The sequence below is a fragment of the Perognathus longimembris genome, chromosome 12 (genome assembly GCF_023159225.1).
Source record: "Perognathus longimembris pacificus isolate PPM17 chromosome 12, ASM2315922v1, whole genome shotgun sequence".
Taxonomy (NCBI): Eukaryota; Metazoa; Chordata; class Mammalia; order Rodentia; family Heteromyidae; genus Perognathus; species Perognathus longimembris.
In genome coordinates, this window is record NC_063172.1 from 61,077,155 (window position 1) to 61,094,809 (window position 17,655).

The 17,655-nt window shown below is 41.8% G+C and overlaps 1 pseudogene; it reads left to right on the top strand.

Moving 5' to 3' along the window:
• The first annotated feature begins 10,626 nt into the window (after positions 1–10,626).
• Positions 10,627–11,380, top strand: LOC125360752 (annotated as a pseudogene).
• The last annotated feature ends 6,275 nt before the right edge of the window (positions 11,381–17,655 follow it).

Sequence of the window (17,655 nt, forward strand, 5' to 3'; positions counted from 1 at the left end):
GAGAGAGAGAGAGAGAGAGGAGAAGGAAGGAAAGAAGGAAGGGAGGGAAGGAGGGAGGGAGGGAGGGAGGGAGGGAGGGAGGGAGGGAGGAAGGAAGGAAGGAAGGAAGGAAGGAAGGAAGGAAGGAAGGAAGGAAGGAAGGAAGGAAGGAAGGAAGGAAGGGAAGGGAAGGGAAGAAGGAAGAAGTGGATCAAATGGGGCTGAAGATGTTGAAGTGGATGACACAGATCAAGATCCACTGTATTCATAAACTTCTGTTAAATGGTAAAAAAAAATTCAATATATATCCTTAAAAATTAAGAAAAGTGAGCAAGGGATAGGTTGGGAGATATATATATATATGAGAATGTTGAAGGGGATGACACTGGTCCAGACACACAGTATTCACTTCTTAAAGATAGTAAAAATAATAATAATTGAGTTTTTTTAAGAAATAAAATAAAATAAAAATAAAAAGTAGGAAAATAGGCAGGGTGTGGCTCAAGTCATTGAATGTCTACCTAGTAAGCCTACTTATGTTCCAACTCCAGTACTTCCAGAAAAGGAGAAAAAAAGAAAAAGAGGCAGAGGCAGAGGAGAAAAGGAGGAGGAAGCTATGAAGAGAAGAAAAAGCCAGGTTTCACAGCGCATGCCCATAATCCCAACACTCAGGAGGCGGAGGCTGGAAGATTGTGAGCTCAGAATCAGCCTGGACTACATAGTGAGACTGTTTCAAAAACCCAACAGAAAAAGGGAGAAAGGGAAGGAACAGAGAAGGAAGAGAAGAAGTCAGGGAGGGAGGAGCAAGAGGAGGAAGAGGAGGAGGAAGATCCCCCTGTAGTTTTCCTGAGGGATGCTGAAGGCAGAGGCAGGACAGCTGCAAGTTCAAGGACACTCTGCCTTACACAGTGAGTTCAGGCCAGCTTGAGCTACAGTCAGTCTAATTCAGAAAATGTAGCAGCACTTGCCTAGCATGCACCAGACCCTGGGATGCATTCTAAGAAAGACACAAAAGAAAAAGACTTAAAAGAAATAGAAAATATAAATATATCTACAAGTAAAAATTGAATTAATAATACAAAAGCTTTCCATAGTAAAAAGCCCAGGACTAGACAGATTCATATATGACATTTACTAAATGTTTTAAGAATGAATACCAATTCTTAACAAGTTTTTCTTAAGAACAAAAGGGAATGGTTTCCAATTCATTCAGACACATAAAGCTGATAAAGAACGTGTTTACTGAATACATAAAGACCTCATAACTACATCATGAAAAGCCAACCTAAGTCAGGCACTGGTGGATCATGCCCACATTCCTAGCTACTTGAGAGGCTGAAATCTGATGATCGAGGGTCAAAGTCAAAGCAGGCAGGTAAATCCATGAGATTTATTTCAAATTAACCACCAAGAGCTCTGGCTCAAGTGGTAGAGTGCAAGCTTGAGCAAAAATGCTCAGAAACCAGCACCACATATACAGAAAACGGCCAGAAGCGGCGCTGTGGCTCAAGTGGCAGAGTGCTAGCCTTGAGTGGGAAGAAGCCAGGGACAGTGCTCAGGCCCTGAGTCCAAGGCCCAGGACTGACAAAAAAAAAAAAATGCTCAGAGACAGTGCTTAGGCCCTGGGTTCAAGTCCCAGGACTGACACCAAAAAAAAAAAAAAAAGGCAACATAGTTTTTAAATGACCAAAGAATCTGAATAGCCAATTAGCCAAAGAAGATACACAAATGACCAAAGGACCCAAATACACACACACACACACACACACACACACACACACACACACACACAGGCTCATTGATCTTCATCACAAACAAACATGACATTCACTCTGCCTACCAGGATGGCTACTACGAGATGGTTGGGTAGCAAATACTGAAAAACCTGGAGAGACTGGTGCCTTGTACATTGTTGATGAGAATGTAAATTGGTGCAGGAGCTTGGAACAGTCTTGTGAGTTCATTAATATATTAGATAGCTAGCAGAAATTCTACATTGGGTATATCTGCAGGAAACATAAAACATCTCTATTGAAAAACTTGTACACAAATGTTCATAGCATGAGATGGAGATATAAGCCAGTGAGAGTAGTTACAATGTTCAAGAGTCTCTAGGCTTAACTCCCACCAGTTAAAAAATAATGTTCACAGTACTATTATTCATAATAGCCCAGAAATGAGAGCATTCCAACTGCTCATCTATTAATGAATGAATTAATAAGACAGAATAGAAGAGGCAATAAAAAATTACTAGTAGATGTTAAAGTAGATGTAACTCAGTTTATTCAGTTGACAAAACACCATATTACCAAGGAAAATTCTTTGTAAATACATGTCTATAAAACAACCTGGAAAGTATGAGTGCTGGCGGATAGTTGAAACTATTAAAGGAGTATATATTTTTAAAGGATATAGGCACTGGGGGGAGAAACACTGTGGTAGAGCGAATTATATCCCCAAAGCTGTCTGTGTCCTGATCCAAGGAGCTCATAAGTATGTGATATCCTGTGAACAGGAAAAATTCAGAGTTCAAATGGGACTGAAGTCACTGATGAGTTGAAGCTGAGCTGGGGATATTACCTTACATTGTTTGGATGAACTCTGCATAATTATAAGGTCCTTGTAAGTAGAAGAGAGAGAGAGCGGAGAACTAGAGTCTGAAGAGAGGAGGCAGACATCACCGTGATGTGGTTTCTAGCTTTGGAGAAGGAGCCCCCAGCAAAGGAATGTCGGTAGCTTCCAGACACTGGAAAAACGTCAGGACAGTCTCCCGGGACCTCCTGAAGAGCCTCATAAAACCCTGTGGACGCCCTGGTGTTAAGCCAGTTAGGTTTTCTTTTTATTTTGGACTTCTGTAAAATGTAAATTTGAGTGGTTTTAAGCCAATAAACTTGTGTAATATGTTACAACAATAATAGGAAACTATAACAATCCCAGAGAAATAGATACGGGATTAGGAGGAAATCAAAGAAAGATAATTCTTGGGAACCTAAGCATATTATCTCACAATCATGCATAAATCTCTAAGATTTTTCTCTCCGTGGTGTAACAGTTCCTTCCCCTACCTGACTAGGATGCCCTTGAAGTGAAGCACTGAGATTCACCCCCATTCATATCCCCAAAGTCTAGCATAGTGCTTCACATCCCACTAAATTCTTGTTTGAGGAGTGAAGAGAGGAGTTTAAAATGCATTCATGGCTCATGCCTATCCTCCTAGCTAATCAGGAGGCTGAGATCTGAGAATCTAAGTTCGAAGCCAGCCTGGGCTGGAAAGTCCATGAGACTCTTATCTCAAATTAACCACCAGAAAAGCTTGAGGTGGAGCCGTGGCTCAAGTGAAACCCTCAAGAACAACACCCAGGTCCTGAGGTCAAGCTCCTTGGACTGTCCCCCGCCCCCCACCAAAAAAAAAAAATGATCCACAATAGAAAACTTGTTCAAACATTTTATGGACTCTTCAGAGCTCATCTGTTGTTATTCATGCGTACTACGTCCTTATATTATCTAACTTCAATGAATGCGCTTGTTCTACAGTGAAACATCCAGTGAGAACATCCAAACCCATGCTAGCAAGTTAATGAGACAGATGGGACAATTGACATAAGAGGAATGTCCTTACCATACTTTCGTCTTCCAGTAATTTCTTAATATTCTGAATGATACCATTTAAGATAAGTACAGATTTATAAAATGATTTAAAAAGCACAGAACTGGCTAAAATCTTCATAGTACCAGTTGAAGACCAGAGACTGGAAGAAGTTAAAACTTGTTGCCAGATTTAGGCGGTTGGCTGCCACACAGACATTACTGGTGACAGACAAATAATTGCCTGACATAATTAAGTGAAATACGCTTCAACGTGTTGAACTATAATCAAAAAGATAACTTGTAAGATTTGGTAACTGAAAAAAGAATTTCATAACACAAAGATGCTACGAAAACAGTTAAGTCTTGCTTTTTTCGTGGTGGTATTAAGGTTATGCTTCCTGCAGGTCCCCTGAGACAATCATTTTAAGAAGGAGAGCAGTAGTAACAAAATTAGAAAGAATAAAAAAGAACTTGAATTCAGAGCAGGATGGTGTGGGTGAACGTCTCATTAAAGGAGCTAAATAGAGCCAGAAATTACTTGATGTTTTAAGTACAATAATCAATGAGTCAGAACCTGAGCCAGTAATTAAGTACCTTGGGCAGCCGCTTCATCATGACAGTTCTTTCGGTATACACGTTGTGAACTCTTTTCGGCTGAGGAAGACATTCTTGAAGGACTGACTAACCAACATGCAAAAATGCTCCTGAAGACTTTAACTGGAGAAGAGCCTTCATTTAGTGATCCCGGGTGTAAGACGCTTCAAAAGCAAGCTGAGTGTGGAGTGTGGAGGAATGCAGAGGCACAGATGGGAAAGGAAAAGGTATGGTCCAGGAGGACGCACAAATGCTTTGTCTATGAGTTAAGGTTGCATATAGATTTCTTTTGAAGAATAAATACATTTACTTACTTTAAAAAGAGAAGAGCTGGTTGGCCATGGCTCACACCTGTAATCCTAGCTACTCAGGAGGCTGAGATTTGAGGACTTCACTTCAAAGACAGTCAAGGCAGAAAAAATCCTAGAGAATCCATCTCCAGTTATCCAGCAAAATTGCCAGACTAGGGCTGGGGATATGGCCTAGTGGTAGAGCGCTTGCCTCAAACACATGAAGCCCTGGGTTTGATTCCCCAGCACCACGTATAGAGATAACGGCCAGAAGTGGCTCTGTGGCTCAAGTGGTAGAGTGCTAGCCTTGAGCAAAAAGAAGCCAGGGACAGTGCTCAGGCCCTGAGTCCAAGGCCCAGGACTGGCAAAAAAAAAAAAAATTGCTAGACTAGAGGCATGGCTCATGAGCAAGAAAGCTGAGCAAAAGTGAGAGGCAATGAGTTGAAACTCTTTTATTGGCTTCTCTCCCCTCCCTTCCCCAAAAAGTCTCCATGCATGTAAATGATAGATATGGTCTGGCAGTGCGATTGAAATAGTAGAGCACTTGTCTAAAAAGAGCAAGATTGTCACTTCAAACCCCAGTGACATCAGAAAACAAATAATTTCAAAAAAAGTGGATATGTTTCTTTACCAAAGTAGAGTCAGGAAGAAATGTAGTTTGTAGATGTGAAAGAAGAAAAGCCCACCGATTTCCTTCCCTGCTCTCTGAGCTATGCTGGAACCAGCTGCTTATTAGAATACCTCCTTAACTTACACCACTCCGCAGACACACGTACCAAACACCACCTGCCTCGACTCCCCAAGCAGATTTTGAAATCCTTGTTTACATCATTGTCTATGATGGTATCTCGGTGTGTACAGTGTTCATTTTTCTTCTATATCTAGGTGGGCCCTCTCAGCTTCCTGTGCCTGTTAGAAACAGGAACTGCAGTTTGATGAGCAAAATCTTTCTTGACTACACAGTATTGCACGTGTAGAAGCTACATGATTCCCCTGGTCACCAATAACAAATTACAATATCTGTGTCTCCCTACCAACCTTCTGCCTGCAAACATGGTCGAGCCCTGCTGTACAACTTGTTAAACAGAAACTGTAAGAGGCCACTGCTTTGCACAAGGCTCCTGCGCCGGACTGCAACAGACCTGACTAAAGTCATAATGCTCAATTTGCAAGTCACCAAACCAAAAGTAAGCTGTCTCACCTAATTTCCAAGAAACTAGGGGAAAGGAGAAGTAACAGCCAAATCTCCCACTCTGGCTCATTTCAATGAGCATGATAATCAAGTTCCCTCTGCTTTAATGTTACACAGAAAAGATACTTGAAGTAACCTGGTCTTAACCAACTACCTTTTCTTTTTTTTAATAAAGACATTCTTGTGTTTTTCTTTATTTTTTTATTGTCTTTAAGTACTTAGTACAAAGGAGGTGCCATTTAACAAAGCAGCTTCTGAATACTTTTTTTTTTTAATTTTATTGTAAAGGCGATGTACAGAAGGGTTACAGGTACTTAAGTAAGGTAATGGGTACATTTCTTTTTGAAAAATGTTCCCCCCTTATTTTCTCTCACTTCCTCTCCTAGGTCCCCTCCCCCCAGGTTGTAAAATTCCTTTCCAACTTCGTGTCTAGTGAGTAGCACTGTTGAATTGGTTCCCTCTTTGTCCCACTGTTTCTGTGATTTCTATCATCCTTTCTCCCTGTCTCTACTACACAAGAAAAGTAGTTGAAATGACCAATCTACTTTGGGGCTTTTGTTTCTGCTTTTTTCTGCTTTTCTAAGTGTGTAAAACCAACTTTTTAGACCAGATCATTGAAACACTAATAGCTTTATTTTATACAACAAAGCATTGCCCAATTCTGAAATGAATGGTTTGGTTTTATGAAAAAAAAATAAAGAGTTATCAAATTCTGAAATGGCCAGCTCAGCAGAAATGTCCATGAGATTCTCATATTCAATTCACTAGCAAAAAGCTGGAAGTGGAACTGTGGCTCAAATGGTTGAACACAGCCTTGGACAAAAATCCTAAGGGACAGTGCTCAGGTTTTGAGTTCCAGGCCCAGTATCAGCACTAAATTAGTAAATTTATAAAATAAAATCTATAATATAAATAAATATACCCTAAACTTTATAATTTTGTTCTTTGACATATTGATTATCATCTAAACCCTCGGATTTGTGGCTCAAATGTGTGCAGATCTGACATCCTCTTTGTGCATTCCCACCATCCTCCTGCAGCTGCTCTTTTTCTGACCCCTACCTCACATCCCAGGCCACTCTTCCCCCTCCTGGGCAACAACCTAGGGACCACATTTCACCTGCTATACTTTGACCCAACCTTGTTTCTGAACTCAGCAGGCTACACAAGTCTAAAACTGATGGTAGTCACACAGAAAACAGACAAAACCATTAGCTTTTCTGAAGCTGCCACTAGAGAAATGGAAGAGAAAGATCAAATCCCCATCTTGATAAATGCACGAAGAAAATCTGTCTGGAGGGTAGAAGCTTCCCTCCCATGCTGGCGATTCTACTCATGGCTCCATGGATAGGTCCTGCCTTCTTCCTGGACTCAACATCATCCAGTGTCCCCGACCTGGTCATGTAAAGCCTGTAGACCCTTTCCCCTCCATCTTCAAGTATCATCTCCCCAGTGATCAGCAGACAATGGCCTTTCTTTTCTCCAAGATCACACTCCTCTCCCCTACATTACAGGCATTATGTAATATAAATTATTTTTCAATCAGCTTTGAATTTCAATATTACATTTTGAGGGGCATGATATAAACATGGAAACATCTGAACTCCCCATAATAATAAGTATGATGATAATGAGTGTGTACCATATTAAATATATAAAAGTATCCTTCTCTTTTTTATTTTATTTATTTATTTTTGGCAGTCCTGGGGTTTCAATTCAGCGTTTTATGCCTGCATGGCAAGTGTTCTAATGCTTGAACTACAACCCCCAGCCCTTTTTGCTCTGGCTATTTTTGAGATAGGTCTTGCTTTTTTGCCCAGGCCAGCCTGGACAGTGATCCTCCTCCCTGTGCTCCCTGCCATATCTGGGACAACAGGTGCACGCTATCATACCCCATGGTTGAAGAGTGAGATGAGGTCTCATTAATTTTCTACCCAGACTGTCTTCAAACTGAGACTCTCCTGAGTAGCAAGAATCATATAACTGAGCCATTACCACCCAGCTTATATATGTATTTTTATGAAAGATAAGCTTAGACGAGGTACCTGCAAAGAACTGTTACAAAAGATCTGTTAACTGTTCACCTACGAGAGAATTTTTAAATAATGTTACAAACCAAAATCCCAATGAATTGTTTTTTGTCTTCAAATTGCTCCCAAATATTTCTTTTATTTAAATAAGAATGAATACCAGACTCATCTCACTGTCACTGAGAATTGAAATAAGCCTAAAAGGCCATGGGATGCGGGAGTGTCTCTACCTTAAGGAAGTTTGGCCCTTCCATGGCCCAGGAAGGGGTCAATTGCTTTATCCTTACACCTCAAGGATGAGATTCCTCCTTGTTCTCCAGCATCCAGCAGAGGGCTTCCACGAGCCCTGTTGTCATCCACATAAATTATAGAGGAATCCTGGCTCCCAGGAGCTCCAGCACTGTGGCCAACAACCATACTGAAGAGGAACTCACCAACTTTGAACGCTCTGGCCTCCATGTTATGAGAATGCTAGTGGACAAAGCCATAGTTATCAGAGAGCATCTCTGGCATCAAGAGAGTGCAAATAAGACCATAAGCATTGCGGTTATGATTGAAATATGAAGTCTTCCCTCTCCCCACTCATGCAATGAAGGTTTTGTTCCTAATGCAACACTCTCAGTGGGTCACTGGTCACAAGGGCTCTGACTTCATGAATACATTCATCCATCGATGCATAATCTGAAGACACTATGGGAATAGGATGGAAATGTTAGGACCTCAGGTCTAATGGAAGGGGGCAGGTCACTGGAGATATGCCTTTGAAAAATGTACCTTGTTCCGTCCCTTTCTCTACATATCTCTACTTCCTGGCTGTCATGAAATAAGTAGCTGTGCTCCACCACATCCATCCACTGCGGTCCAGAAAGAACAAAGCCAGCTGAACATGGACTAAAAGCATAAGCTAAAATAAATCTTTGCCCCTTTTAAGTGGTTTCTCTCAGGTATTTTTGTCACAACAACAACAAAGGAAAACCCTGAATAGCAGCTTTTATTGTCTTCATGTGTGTCTGTTTCCCACCCAAATTTATGTATAGAAATCCCAGACTGCAACATAATGATGCCCAGCGGGAAGACTCAGAGAATGACTTGGGGGAAGTGACTAGTAACCTTATAAAACAAATCCAGGGAGCATCTTCATCCTTTTACCATGTAAGGACAAGCTTGGAAGGCACAATCTCTTCACCAGAAACGAGGCCCTCACCAAACACAAAATCTATCACAACCTGGGACTCTCCATTCCCAATCATTAGAAATATACTCCTGTTGTTTACAAGCCACCCAGCCAAGGGTATTTTACTATAGCAACCCAAATGAGGTAAGACAAGCATTAAATGCTAATGGTGACTTAATTACTTTCTCTGCAAAGGAAAACCATTTGATGCCATCAGAAAGCAAGTAACATAATAATTCAGCAAGGACTTTTATGGTGTCTGATGCTAAGAATATCTTGCAGACATGGTGAACCTCTGTCCATTGTTCTCCAAGGTGAAAATTAAAATAATGTGCCAAAGTTCTTCTTACAGCATCTGGGACTCATTCACAAGTGATTACAAATAAATGGTTTCCTTTTCTGTAAGGCTGAGCTCTGGCACTCCTCAAAGAACAACTACAAGATGTCCACATCAGAATGCAATTATTGGAAGGGCTCCCTGCAGCTTAAACATCACACTGGAAATTAATTTGCAAAGTGTTAGGGTTTTTCTAAGTGGAAACCAGAGATAGGACTGATTACATATTGAGGAAAATGTGCAGGATCAGAAGAGCAAGACAAATTCTTTTTAGGCCTTTGAACGATGGAATCGCTTGCCTTTGAATTTGTGGCTCTCGTGGGTCTGCCGAGATGGGCTTATATGCCTGTCATTAAAGCTTCAAAGTGAAATGCAAGTTTCTACCAAGAAGAAGTGTTATTTGGGAAGATGGCTAAGATGTTCTTTGGGAAAATATCTGTGTTCTTTTTTCCCGATCTCTTTTTTATATATGATTATTATCTTTAAGTAGTTGTACAAAGGGGTTTCAATTCATCTTGTCAGTTTATGAATACAATGCTTCTTGATCAATGTCTCCAGCTCTCCCCACTTCATGCTTCCCCTTAAGTTGTCGGGTTCCATTTTCACATACATACTTCGGATATTATTACTATCGTTTTCTACCTTTCCTCTCTCATTTGTCTGTCCCCGCTCCTTAAGCTCATAGTCTAGCTTTCTGGTCTTCATTTTGTAGATCTGTGCTTTGAATAGACTTCATGAATTGGAATCTGAGTCCCAGGGACAAGGAGTTAAAGGGCCAAAAGACAGTGACCTCAGGCCTCCATGGGGCCTGGCAGCCCCACCTTACCCATCTAGTCTGGGTGGGGCTCCATGCACATGGGCAGCTGGTCTCAGAGCACAGGGCAGCAGCAGACAGTGACTTCTGGGAAACACCCAAGGAAGCACTTGGGGAACTAGGAAGAGTGCTGGGGTGAGCTCCTCCCTCCACGTAGGGAGCATGCAGATCTGGGTGAGCTTTCCAGCAGAGGCGGTCCGTTATCAGGACAGTGGAGACATAATCAACCTTCCAGTGAGGGCAGAGAAAGGAGCGACTCCAGCTTGTGAAGAAAGCCGCTCAGGAGGAAAACTGCTGCTAGGATTAGGCAGGTGGTTCCAGCGCTGGCCGGAAAGAAGCCTTGTGCTGTGTGTGGCTACTGTCAGAACTGGGAGGCTATAGTAATTTGGAAAAAGAAGAAAGAAGAATCTGGAAAAGTAGAGTAAGAAAGTAGAACAGACAGCTGAGGTTGAGTCATTATTGGAAGAGTTGACATTTGAGACGTACTTTACCTCGGTAGGACTTATAGCTTCCTTGGATTTAGAAGAGTTTTGAATCACAGTAATAACGAATTCTGCCTGGCAGTTTGAATCGCGGTGGGACGAGCCTTTCCTCTGCCTTGCGAGCGTGAGCTTCAGCAGAATTCCAGATGGCTGGCGGTAAGGCTGGGAAGGACTCCGGAAAGGCCGAAGGCAAAGGCGGTTTCCCGCTGGCGGAGAGCCGGCTTGCAGTGCCCAGTTGGCCGTATCCATCGACATCTGAAATCTAGGACAAGCAGCCATGGGCGCGTGTACAGCGCAGCCATCCTGGAGTGTCTCGCCGCAGAGGGACTCGAGTTGGCAGGAAATGCATCCACAGATTTAAAAGTAAAACGTATTACCCCCTCGTCCCTTGCAACTTGCTATTCGTGGAGATGAAGAATTGGACGCTGTCATCAAGGCTACCATTGCTGGTGGTGGTGTCATCCCCCACATCCGCAAGTCTCTTATTGGGAAGAAAGGACAACAGAAGACTGGCTAAAGGATGCCTGGATTCCTTGTTATCTCAGGACTCTAAATACTCTTTAAAGCAGCTGTCCAGTGTTGGTGATTCCAGTGGACTGTATCTCTGTGAAAAAAAAAAAAAACACAATTTTGCCTTTTTGTAATTCTATTTGAGCAGGTTGAAAGTTTAATTCGCTTTCCAACCAAGCAAATTTCTGCATTCGAGTCTTAACCATATTTAAGTGTTACTGTGGCTTCAAAGAAGCTATTGATTCTCAAGTAGTGGGTTTTGATTGAGTTAACTGTTTTTAAAAAACTGTTTGGATTTTAATTGTGATGCAGAAGTTATAGTAACAACATTTGGTTTTGTACAGACATTATTTCCACTCCAGTGGATAAGCTCAATAAAGGTCATATCCCCAAAAATAAAAAAGAATTCTGTCTTCCTTGCTCATATTTTATGTTTCCTCCTCTCCCAGTGCCAGGTTTCTTTCATCTCCCCTGCTTAGTTAGGCTTCAAACTAGGGAAGAATCACTTGCCTCTACCACATACTTTACTCCATAATCTCAGACATAGGTAGGTAGGTAGGTGCATACATACATACATATTACATACATACATATATACTACATACATAAGTACATAAATAGATACAGAGACAGAGGGATGGATGGATGGATGGATGGATAGATCTGACAGGTGCTTCTATTCATTGTTGGTGATAGCTACATCTTACCAAGGGCAAGCTAAAATCATGTCCTGTCACTTTTTTTTGGCACTTGTAAAGATGGTTGCTCTCAAAACTCATGATTAAGAGTCATTTTCTTCATATGTATGGTAATGTATGTCTCCTTAGGCCATCCGAACCTGGGGTTGAAAGCAAATAGGTTGATAGGTTGATATAGACAGTACTCTGTCTATATTCATGACAGGTTCCACAATCATAGGTGGATGGGATAGTACTAAATAGTGCTCTGGATAATACTGAATCCTGCACATAGTGTATTTCTTTCTTGCTAAGTAACTAATGGACAGGTAGCACATACAGTGTTGGACAGAGAGAAGATTCACACCCTCAAGCAGGACAGAATGGGATCATGCAAGATTTCATCAGGCTATTCAAACCAATGGGAAAGTTAAGACTTCTGAGTTGGGCTGGAAGTGTGGCTCAAAGAGTAGAGCACTTGTCTAATGAGATCAAGGTTTTGAATTCAAGACTCAGAACTGAAAATAACTAAATAAATGAAACTTAGTTCTTCCTCATAACAATTGTCCTGATGTTTCAGTCCATCTGTGATCAGCCATAGTTTAATTGCCTAACGAGCTAGCTAATTGACCTCCCCATCCATTTCGGATTGAACCACTTTCCACAAAAAATGCACTCCCCCTCTTCCCATTCCTAGGAGAATTTGATTGCGCTTACCCTGTCTGCTATCCTTTTGTATCTCTATTGGTCTTCCGCTCCTGTTTTTCATAGAGAGCTTCAGTTGGCTTCCTGCCAAGCTGTTGAAGGTCCTACTCACTGCCATGAATGCTTAGGTCACCTCCTGACATTCGGATTGTAGCCTGTGATTGCTGCAACTCTAGCACTTAGGAGATTGATCCAGGTGGATCATGAATTCGAATCCAACCCGGGCTACATGTAAGATGCTGTTTCACAAACAAAACAACAACAAAAACCCAGTGTAGCTCACGCTAGTAACCACAGTACTCAAAAGGTAGCATCCAGGGAATCATATGCTCACAGCCAGCCTGGGCTACACAGCAAGATCCTGTCTCAAAAAAAAAAAAAAACCCACATAAAAATGGTCATATTTATTTTCAGGACTCAAGGTGGAAATTTTACTCCATACTTCTCAATTGAAGTATACCAAGCTGACCAGTAGGCATGCTGTTTACATTTAGACTTTGCAACAAGTTAAGAACCCTTGCAAACCAACAAACAAGTTGGCACCTCTCAGGAAGAGCATACCCCTAATATCACTGTAACTGATTTTGTTACTCTGGATATTGTATATACATGTATTGGAACTAGGGAAGGGAAGGTGAATATGAAAATGGAGAGACAAAGGATAAAAGACAAACCAGTGCAACAGCAATACTTACGAAACTATATGCCAACTATAAACCAACTGTACAACTCATGGGGGGAGGGAAGTGGGGAGGGGGAAAAGGGGGGTGGGGGGAATGAGGGAGGAGGTAACAAGTTGGATAAAAAATGTACTCACTGCCTTACGTATGAAACTGTAAACCCTCTGTACATCACTTTGACAATAAAGAAATAAATAATTTTTTTAAAAAAAGAAAGAGCATTCCAGCAATGCAAATAGAAAAATTCCACACTCGAAAACAGTAACAAAAACTTCAACTGCACTAGAAGGTAATAGTCAGGTACCAAGGCTTGACTGTGAGCTTACGTAAACAAAAGAACAGATTTGTTCCCTGGGTATGAAATGCTACTTACTCACTTATTGATAGCAGTTTCTCCAGACACTTGCAATGTTTCTTTGGTGAAGAACTCAGAGCCTTGTGAATCTGCAATGCCACCGCCCCTCCCCCATTTTATCATATTAACAGCCGGAAGTTAGAGACTTGATGAGGCCCTCTGGAGGTAAGGAAGGGACTGATAACTTTTTGTCTATTAATCAGCTAAACTGTTTGGGGACAGTCAGCTTTCTGTTATCTAGCCCCATTTCACCGTCCCTCCCTCTCTACCAGTACAAAGCAAGAGGAATGTCTGTTTGTTCTCAAGACTTCCTGAGCACAATGTCCAAGGACATTTCAAAATGGAAAGATGGGAGCTCACGCTCTAACTGGGCTTTCCATCAACGTCATCCTGGCATCAGTTCCGGAGCCAAGTTTCTGTTCACATGCCCCGCCCCCACACACACAGCCCTAAGTTATCTCAATGTTATTTATTATAAGACTATTAAAGCCAGAAATTTGGGCCAGGAATATGGCTTAGTGGCTGAGGGCTTGCCCAGCATGTAAGAGGCCCTGAGTTCAGTTCCTCAGTACCACATAAACAAAACATGAAAATAACAAAATAAAACAAGAAATTCAATGAAATCTTGTCTCCATAAGAGATGATTTTTGACACCATTTCTGGGTAATGGCTTAGGAAGTGAAACACATATAATTTAGTCCAGTCAATGAAGATATAATCTTACTCTCACTAATAAAGACTGCGTGGAGAGAAAAAACTTCAGGCTTCTCTAGACACCAAATGAGGGAAGATATTTTCAAAACAACTGAAAAATGCAGCCACCAAAAAGGTTCCCAAAACCAGTGCAGATGGAAGTGGCGCTGTAGCTCAAGCAGTAGAGGGCTAGCCTAGAGCACAAAGAGGCTCAAGGACAGTGCAAAGGCTGTGAGTTCAAGTCCCACAACCAACAACCACCACCACCACCACAACAACAACAAAAACCAGTAGAGAAACATTAACAGAACAGAATGCCTGTTCCTTTGAGAAAGTGAACTATAGCACTGTAAACACCCAATTGAGGGTTTAATCTTACTAATCTAAAAAGTATGTTGCAAGAGTAAATAATCCTCTACACTGAAATGTGCATGAACTCTAGAAATGCAATTGGCACTTGGTTAGCCTTACAGTTGTTTTAGGTTAAGACATTTGAGAATTGCAACTTAAAATTCACAGGTTGCAGTTAAGAATCCATGACAATAGGGAGAGGTCAAGCTCCTTCACCACCGGAGCTCAGACTGAAGAGTGAGACCCCAGTTTAACTTTCCCCTCCAACACAACCCAGGTGGAAAAAAGAAAAGTTGGAGATGGAGAAAATGTTTCTGCATCTAGATAGAATACTGCCTTTGAGTGAGAATTAAGGGAATTTGATTTGGATGTGACCCCATCAAATCCCAAACCTCATTTTGCTGATAGAGATCGGAGAGAAAAACACAAAAAGGTTGAATCTACACTTGTGTGCCAGTAAAAAAAAAAAATTCCATCACAGGTTTTACAGAGAGAACAACTGACATTTGGGATGGACAGAGGATGTGGCTGAAATGCCAAACAGACATCTGCCAGATTATGCTTGCTTCTATCGGGCATGTAAGCAACAAAAGAGCTGAATAAAAACTCACTGTTGTTAAAAAAAAAAATCTCTGTTGCAATCATCAACATACATCTACCCAAGCCATCCTCATTGGTAAAGGAGAACTTCAACCAAATACACACACACACACACACACACACACACACACACACACACACACACACACACCTTTACACAGGCAGTCAAGACAGCAGAAATCCATTATTTCCATGAGGAATTTTGTCTAAATTATTGTGCAAGTCAGTCTTAAAACTAGGGTAAGACAGAGATGGAGAACATCATGAACTTCATGAGTCATTTTGTAAGCTAAATAATACTTCATTTCATGGATTCTTAGGCTTTAAAAACATTTCAAGAATGTTTAAAAAAAAAAACAAAAAAACTTTCCGGGGCTGGAAATGTGGCTCAATAGTAGAGTGCTTGCCTAGCATGCATGAAGCCCTGGGTTCGATTACTCAGCACCACATACACAGAAAAAGCCAGAAGTGGCGCTGTGGCTCAAGTGGTAAAGGGCCAGCCTTGAGCAAAAAGAAGAAAGAAGCCAGGGACAGTGCTCAGGCCCTGAGTCCCAAGCCCTAGGACTGGCGAAATAAAAAACACGTTCCATTTGCAGTACTAGGTTACTCAAGAAATACAGCATGTTCATTTTGGTCTTGTTTTAATGGATAGGTCCTAGAAGTTCATTTTGGTTTGGTGTTGGTTTTGCAGTACTAGTGACTGAGCCCAGGCCTCAAGCATGCTGAGCACTTTTGTACTCCTGAGCTTCCTCCACTCCAGCCCTGCGTGGCTTTTGTTCATTGTCCTTTTGGGTCATGATATTAATATCATACTCAAATACATGCCTTTACAGGAGAAACCTCAGTCTTCCACAATTATCATCATTCCTAAGAATGGGCTAAAAGGAAGCAATACTTGCCAAGGAAACCTCTTGCGCGGCTGTTAGGTCCTGGGATCCCTGGTCAAGCCCCCGACCTCCATCCAAGAAAGCTAATCTGGAGATGGGCACGGATCGGGTTGGGTGGCAATGACAAGCCAAAGTTGCTCGCCCTGTTTCTTACAACAAAGGGTCGGAGAACACATGTGGTTCAATAGGGAAATGTCCTAGAAAGGCCACACCAAAATAGTCTTAGCATAATTTCCAGAAATAAAGCAGGCCATTGAGAACAAAATGCGGAATCTGGGATTTGCTAGGGGAAGGATATAAATTGATGCTGGGGTCCTTTCCGCAGTTCTGTTAACAAAGACGCTTGTCATTGAAGATCCAGGGATGGAGGTACACAGGGCACCCCAAAGGCTAGGGAACTTCCAGCAGCCTTTTGCTCAGGCAGAGGGGAGGGGAGTTAGGGTGCCTGACTCCCAGTGAGAGGTTTACTGCGCACAGTGAAACTGGAATCCGCTTAAACAAGAAGCACTGCCACTCTAAATACTTAGGCCTTCTTCTAACATGGGTCTTTTCCGGTTGGTTTTTTAATTGTTTGCTCCTATCTACTTCCCCAGAAAGGATGCTCCTAAACAATCGAGAAGACAATGGAGAGGAGACGTGGAAACTGCCCAAGAGCTCTGACCAGAGGAGGCCTGCTGTCTCTTTCCGGGGGCCCCCACAACCTGGACAGGATGCCCTCCTCAACATTTAGAAATAGAAAGTCCCTCTGGTGTGCTGGGCACCTACTGCATTGGGATTTCCCAGTGTCCCTCGGCCCCTGGCCTCTAGCACGGTTATCCCAATAAGAAAGCTGAACCCTAGAGCCCACGAACACTCCGTCAAACCAGTCTCATGATGTAATCTAGATCTTTTTAATTGGTCCCCCAAACTAGTGTACTGTTTTTCACCCAACTTCAGTCTTCTGTAAGTCATGCTGGTGTGTGCAACATTAATCGATCTGTGTGAGCATTTCCATTGTGCCTCCAACAATAACTTTGTTAATTCTTCACCGTCCACCTTCACGCTCCATTCTTGTCTTATTCCCTCTACTCCATTGAAATCAGCCCTATTTGGGCTCCTAATGACCTCCTTGCAAACCTAATGATCTGTTCTTAGTTCGGGGGTTGGGGTTTTTTTGTTTGTCAGTCATGGGGCTGTCCCTGCTCAAGGCTAGCACTCTACCACTTTAAGCCACACTCCACTTCCAGTTTTCTGGAGATTAATTGGAGATAAGGGTCTCATGGACTTTCTTACCTGGGCTGGCTTTGGACCCCAATTCTCAAATCTCAGCCTTCTGAGTAGCTAGGATTCCACATGTTCTTAAAAAAAAAAAAATCTTTAATTAGAAAGCAACAGACATGCAAATGGCAAATGGCAAGTGTAGAAATTTATTTGAACCAACATTCCACTATAATGAAAATTACTTTTCAACATTGATGCAAGCTCCCACATCTGAAGGTTAGGGAAAATATTGCACCTTGTCTTTTCTAGCACTCCTCGTACATGACAAAAAGTTTTAAAAACATTTTGCTAGTCTTGTTTACACACTCTCCCAAATTCATGCACACGGTCATTCCAAACCAATGGTAGGTTATCCCTCCAAAGGGAAAAACTCCAAAAAAACCACAGCCTTAAAATTGCACAAAAGTTCTGTAAAGAAAAAAATATATATAATAAATGTCTCATACAAATTTCAGAA